Source organism: Zingiber officinale, chromosome 7B (genome assembly GCF_018446385.1).
Source record: "Zingiber officinale cultivar Zhangliang chromosome 7B, Zo_v1.1, whole genome shotgun sequence".
Lineage (NCBI taxonomy): Eukaryota > Viridiplantae > Streptophyta > Magnoliopsida > Zingiberales > Zingiberaceae > Zingiber > Zingiber officinale.
In genome coordinates, this window is record NC_055999.1 from 104,409,842 (window position 1) to 104,417,243 (window position 7,402).

A 7,402-nucleotide genomic window follows, 5' to 3' on the forward strand; every position below is an offset into this window, starting at 1 on the left:
AATAAAAATAAAAATTAATGTCTTAAACTTCTTTGCACTCTCCCTTAATTAATGTTAAATTTTTTTTAGGGTCCTAGAGTCCAAGCATGTAAATAAAAAATATAAAAGTTATTATTTATTTTCTTGATTTTCCAACTCACACATTCTAGATTATTAAACATGTTCAGCTTATGAGTGTGTGTGACACAGAGTTAAGTTAAGTTGATCTTATCTTTAACTTTGAAAAATATTTATGATATTGAAGTATATTTTAAAAATAATTTAAGTTAAATTTAGATTTTAAAAGTAAAGTATAAGTTTGAATTTTGAATGATTTCAAAATATTGAAAAAGTATTTTAAATTTGAGTTTCAGAATAATTAAATTTGAATTTAAAAACATATACGTTTGAGTAATTTGAATTTTAAACCTTTTAAAATAGTATTAAAAAATAATTATGATTAAGATTCTGAAAATTAAATCATTTGAAAATAATGTATTAGATTAAGAATTTTAGAATTAATTAAAAATTAATTATGATTTGAAACTAATTAACTTTTTGAAATTATGATTTGAAAATAATTATAATTTAATTATGATTTTAAAATAATTAACATTATGATTTGAAAATAATTAATATTTTAAAATTAATTATGATTTGAAAATAATTTGAAAATAATTATAATTAATTAGATTTTGAAAATAATTAACATTTTAAAATTAATTATGATTTGAAAATAATTATCATTTAAAAATCATTAAGATTTTAAAAATCTAAGAATTAATAATTTGAAATTTAATTATGATTTGAAAATTAATAATCACATAATTAAGATTTTTGAAATTCATTATGTTTTTAAAATTAATTTTGAGATTAATTATGATTTTGAAATTAATTATGAAATTAAGTAAGATTTTGAAATTAATTAAATAATATTTTGAAATTAAAATTAATTAAGATTTTGAAATTAATTAGAATTTGAAATTAAGATTTCAAAATTAATTAAGTTAACTTAATTAAATTAATTTTAATTAATTTGGGTTTGGTTAACTACTTTATATTTTAAATCTGGATCCATCTCAGTTCTTTTTTAAATTATCAATCAGGGAACCGTGATAAAGTTGACATTTTCTTGATCTTCTCGGGCGAGTGGCACTTGGTGATAACCTTGATATGCGTCGAGTACGCAAATTAGCTCGCAGCCTGCCGTAAAGTCCACCAACTGGTCTATCCGGGGCAGCGAATAGAAATCATTCGGGCACGCCTTATTTAAGGCGTGGAAGTCTATGCAAACCCTCCATTTGTTGTCCGGCTTGGGAACGAGTATGATGTTAGCAAGCCAGCTCAAAAATTGTACCTCTTTGGTCGGCCTCCAGTAATTTATCTATCTCTGCTCGGATGACCAAGTTTTATTCTGTGCTGAAGTCCCTTTTCTTTTGTTTTATTGGTCGAGCGTCCGGTTGGACGTGTAGCTCGTGCTGAGCCACACTTGGTGAAATGCCGGAAAGCTTGTGTGTCGCCCAAGTGAACACATTATGATTTTGGCTGAGGTAGGCTACCAGCTTCACCTTTTTCTCGCCCTCTAGATCAGCAACGATGAAGGTAGTTGCTTCTGGACGATTAGGGTGAATCTGAACTTCTTCTCTCACTTCGTAGACCAGCGTGGGGGTTTTTTCAATAATGGCATTCACCTCCAAGTGAAGTGTCTTCCATTATGACCATTTCAACGTAACAACGCCGAGCGGCCAACTGATCTCCTTTGACTTCTCCTACTTTACCGTCATTCGAGAATTTGATCTTATGGTAGTAGATGGATACCACCGCTCGGAACTCATTTAGAGTCGGTCGGCTCAAAATGACATTGTAGGCCGAGGGCGCATCTACTACTATGAAATTTATCGTCATTGTTCGCTTTAGGGGTTCTTCTTCGAGTGAGATGACCAACTCGATCTGTCCGATCGGAAACACTTTGTTGCCCATGAAGCCATAGAGCAAAGTCGACATTGGTAGCAATTCACTCCGGTCAATTTACAATTGATCGAATGTCTTCTTGTATATGATATTCACCGAGCTCCCTGTATCAATAAAAGTTCGATGGATTGTATAATTGGTAATTGCCGCTCGGATGATTAATGCATCGTCATAGGGGATCTCCACTCCCTCCAAATCCTTAGGATCGAAGCTAATCTCAGGTCCCTCAGTTTTCTCTTTGCTGCAACCAACAGCGTGGATCTCGAGCCGCCGTGTATGCAACTTCCTTGCTCGGTTAGAATCTCCGTCGGTTGGTCCACCGGCGATCATTCTTATCTCCCCCCAGGTGGCGTTACTCCGGTTCTCTTCTTCCCTTGCGGACGGTCTGGTCCATTCGGAAGATTCTCAGGTAGGGATTCGGTTCCTTTGGTGATGTTGTGGCTTGGTCGCCCTTTCCTCCTTCCTTCGTTCTGTAGATTGGCTTCGATGACGCTGGTTTGGAGGGTGGCGATCGACGGCGGTATCCATGCAGAACTGACCTACTAGCTGCCAGGTCGTAGCAGTCCCTGGTGTTGTGTATCGTCGATTGGTGGAAGGTGCAAAACATTGGTGCCCCACCTCTTGCCTCTTGGATGAGCGGTCGCCACCTGCTGTACGACATGTGGCCTAGTCTCCTGGTGTGAAGGGGCTCCCGATCGAGGCCCTTTAGGTGGTTGATGACTGCTCTGTTGTGTTGGATCGTAATCGTTCGATAGAGGGGGGGGTGAATATCGATAAACAAAATCGTTCGATAAGAGTTACGCGCAGCGGAAATAACAGGACAATGCTAACACAAGCTGGTTTTACTTGGTTCAGAGCCTGTGTCGACTCATACTCCAAGGCCCGCACACAAGGGTACTTTCGGTGGGCAATCACTAGCAGTTCAAAAATTGTTACAAATTAAAGTACAGAAATGCTAATGGAACTAAAGCAAATACCAACAAGAATTTAACAAAAAAGGAAAGGAGCGTGTTGTCGGAGCTTTGTCAGCGTTGCAGGAGCGCAGAGCAGCAGAGCAAGCAGTAGTAGACTTTCTGTCAGTTGTTGTATTGAAGCTCCCCTCTGACCCTCATTTATATGAGGCTCGGGGCGCCCCGGATCCCTTCCGGGCGCCCTGGTGAGATGTGACAGGTCCAACCAACGAGCTCCACGTGGCGACGCGCAATCTGGATAAAATTCACCTCCCGGGCGCCCGGATCCCTTCCGGGCGCACGGACCACCTTTCTCCAGAAGATAACTTTCCTGCAAGACAAGGTTAGTCCGAGGCAAATAGATAAGGTATATCCTGCAAAACAAAGTGTTAGCACAGTTTATAGGTTTAATATAAAAAGTATGACTTAGATTCCGTCTTTCCAGGACCGGAATCTAGTCACGATCTCGACTTAGATATCCGAAATGGATCTAAGCCGGATCGACACCTAATGTTCCCTTCCCGAGAACGCGTCCTCACAGTGACTCCCCTCCAGTGACTTACCTTACTTACCTGCCAAACGTCCGGTCAGCCCTTCGACCCGTCTGGACTTCTCGCCAAGCGTCCGGTCAGCCCGTCGACCCGCTTGGACTTCTCGCCAGCTATCCGGTCAACCCGTTGACCTAGCTGGACTTCGTCTGCACACTTGGTTAGAGTGTGAGATCACAACAAACCTAACTTAACCCGATTTGTCATTCATCAAAACCCGAGTTAGATCATTAGTACTAACCGCACCAACAATCTCTCCCTTTTTGATGGAATGACAACCTGATTAAGTTAGTAAAGATATGAGAGAAAAAATGGTTAAACATTTTGTTCTAGCATGAGGTTTAAGTTAGTTTTTTATTTTATCTTGTTTTTCTAACTTAACAACCTATCCCTCCCCTTTTGACATTCATCAAACAAGGATATATTTTGAACATTCAAAAATACAAAAATGTATGAAAAAAATATGTAGGAACCGATGTCATATTAACTTGGGGGAGTAATTTAGCGTTTATTTCTTAACTTTTGTAAAATAACTAAGTTTTGAAAAATAACTTAGTATATTTTGAGTAAAAATAATTTTGCAATATTAATTGGGTTTGCAAACTCAAAGAGTAAAAAGCAAGTTTTCAAGTATACGTCTAACTTTCAAACATAAGTATCCAAGTTTCAAGAAATTGAATTTTCAAAATAAGTTTCAACTTGGAATTCTTTACAAACATGAGTTTTTCAGACCAAAATTTCAAGGTTTAAAATTTTCAAAATCAGTTTTCAAAATCAGTTTAAAAACTTAGTTTATAGAGGATTAAAAAAAATCTTAAGCATAAGTTTTCAGATCAAAAAATTTCAAATCTAACTCGATTTTTCAAAACTGAGTTTGTTTAGTTTTCAAAACTAATTAAAATTTATTTTTCAAGTCTAAGTTTGCAAAATCCAGATTTTCAAAATGAGGTGAAGTTTAATTTTCAAATCAAACTTTAAAGCTAGATCCAATTCTTGAAATTTTTGAAAATGAGCTAGTAGAGTTAAAACACCTTTTTAAACATAAGTTTTATAAAGATAATTTTTGCAAAAGTAATATTTTCAAAAACCAAGTTTATTAGATTTTACAAAGATAAGTCAGATTTGTTAAAATATTTTTTAAGAAAGCATTTTTCAAAAACCAATTATAGTAAAGGAAAAATAAATATGAGACTAATTAATCCTCCCCCTGAACCTGACATTTAAAATAGCTGTCTAACCAATTAGTTACTTACTGACTATCAGAAGATGGCAGCTTTCACTTGGTTAGTCAAGTTAAGTTCATTGTGATCAGTTAGTGGTTGACTAAGCTGAATAACTTAACTTGATTAATGTAGGTTTTGTATTTAACGCCCAGACTTATGTCGATGCACTGACATAAGCATCTTAAGTCCAGGCAATTAGCCTATACATCTCACCCCTTTCTAAGTTTGTCAATCACAATCAAAGTAAGCCTAGGGTGTTGGTGAGATGCTCAAATACTAGTCCTGGGGGAACATGATTTCTAAGGGGATTTTTCTAATCTAAGGCTAAAGTTGTTTTGAAGGTCTAAAAGTTGGAAGGTTTTAAAACAAATGAAAACAAATTTAACCTAGAATTTAAAACAGTCAATTTGAAAGCAATTTTGAAGTTTGAAAATCCTAGTCTATTAAACACATTCCTAACTGTCTACGTAGATTGCTAAATTCACTTTCAGGGAGTGATTTTGTGAATATGTCAGCTAAATTGGATTTGGACTCAATGTATTTGAGTTCAATATCCCCTTTAGTAACATGATCCCTGATGAAGTGATGTCTAATTTCAATATGTTTAGTTCTGGAATGATGCACTGGATTTTTTGTTAGGTTGATTGAGCTAATGTTGTCAATTAAGACTTTGACATTTGTGAGGTTTAAGTTGAAGTCTTTTAGGGTGTGCATCATCCATAATAATTGTGCAATACACTCTCCTATTGCTATATATTCTGACTCAGTTGTAGAAAGGGCAACACAATGTTACTTTCTACTAAACCAGCTGACAAGTGATGGACCTAATAATTGACATCCACCACTTGTGCTTTTGCGGTCTAACTTGCATCCAGCATAATCTCAGTCAGAGTATCCTATTAATTCAAAGTTATTAGTCCTAGGATACCAAATGCCTACATTTGTTGTTCCTTTAAGGTATCTAAAGATTCTTTTGACTTGAGTCAGATGGGATTCTTTAGCACATGTTTGGTATCTTGCACACATACTTACTGCAAATAAGATATCTGGTCGACTTGCAGTTAAGTATAGTAGGCTACCTATCACACTCCTATAATGCTTTAGATCAACTGGTTTTCCATTTGGATCATCGTCTAGGATTGTGTTTACTGCCATAGGTGTCTTCATCTCTTTGGTGTTTTCTATTTCAAATTTCTTAAGTAATTCTTTAGTATATTTTTGTTGATAAATGTAGTTACCTTCATTTGTTTGTTTGATTTGTAGTCCTAAAAAGTAAGTTAATTTGCCTACCAGACTCATTTTAAACTCGTGCTCCATTAAACTTGTAAATTCGTCTAGGAAATCTGAATTTGTTGAACCAAAAATTATGTCATCTACGTAAACTTGTGCTATAAAGATATCTTCCTTTATTAATTTGACAAATAAGGTTGGGTCAATTTGTCCTTGGTTAAATCCTTTAGATATTAGGTAAGATGTTAATCTTTCATATCATGCCCTAGGTGCTTGTTTAAGTCCATATAAGACTTTCTTCAATTTATAGACATAATCAAGATGTTCTGGACTCTCAAACCCAGGTGGTTGTCCTACGTAGACTTCTTCCTTTATTAGACCATTTAGGAATGCTGACTTAACATCCATTTGGTATAATCTAAACCCTTTGTATGCTGCATAACTTAGTAGCATTCTAATGGATTCCAGTCTAGCTACTGGGGCATATGTTTCATCATAGTCAAGTCCTTCTACTTGACTGAACCCCTTAGCAACTAGCCTGACTTTATTTCGTGTAATTTCTTCAGTTTCACTTAATTTGTTTCTAAATACCCATTTTGTGTCTATTATTTTCTTATTTTTGGGTGGTGGTACCAAGTCCCAAACTTCGTTTCGCTCGAATTGAGCTAATTCTTCTTGCATAGCTATGACCCAGTCTGGGTCAAGTAGTGATTCAGCTATGATTTTGGGTTCAACTTTTGAAATTAAAGATATTTGACTTAGATTTCTTAAGGATGATCTAGTTTAAATTCTAAGATCTGGGTCACCAATTATTTGATCAGTTGGGTGATTTGGGTTGACTCTTATAGTTCTAGGAGGTTGACTTTCCTGAGGTTGTTCTTCTTCTTCAAGACTTAGGGTTTGGTTTGTTCCTTCAGAATTATTATTTTGTTGAACAAATTCAATTGGTTGAAGTTGTGTTTGTTCTGGGTTTTGTTTGGATTCTTCAAATTTCACATTAGTAGTTTCTTCAATTCTTAAGGTAACCTTATTGTAAACCCTGTAGCCTCTACTATTTAGAGAATAGCCTAGAAAGATTCCATTTTCAATTTTAGAGGTGAATTTTCCTAAGTGTTCTCTTGTGTTTAGGATAAAAACGGGACACCTGAATACTCTAAAGTATTTTATATTGGGTTGTTTATTATGATAAACTTTAAAAGATGTTTTGTTATGGATTTTATTTAGAGTTGTTCTGTTTTGTACGTAGCACGCTGTACTGACAGCTTCTGCCCAAAAGTATTTAGGTAGGTTGTATTCATTTAACATCGTTCTAGAGGCTTCAAGTAGGATTCTATTTTTTCTTTCTACAGTCCCATTTTGTTGGGGGGTTTTAGGACACAAAAATTTGTGATGGTAGCCATTTTCAAGACAGGATTTGTTGAAATTATGATTTTTGAATTCTCCCCCATTATCACTTCTAATCCTTTTAATTTTAAGGTCATTTTCATTTTCAACTTGTTTG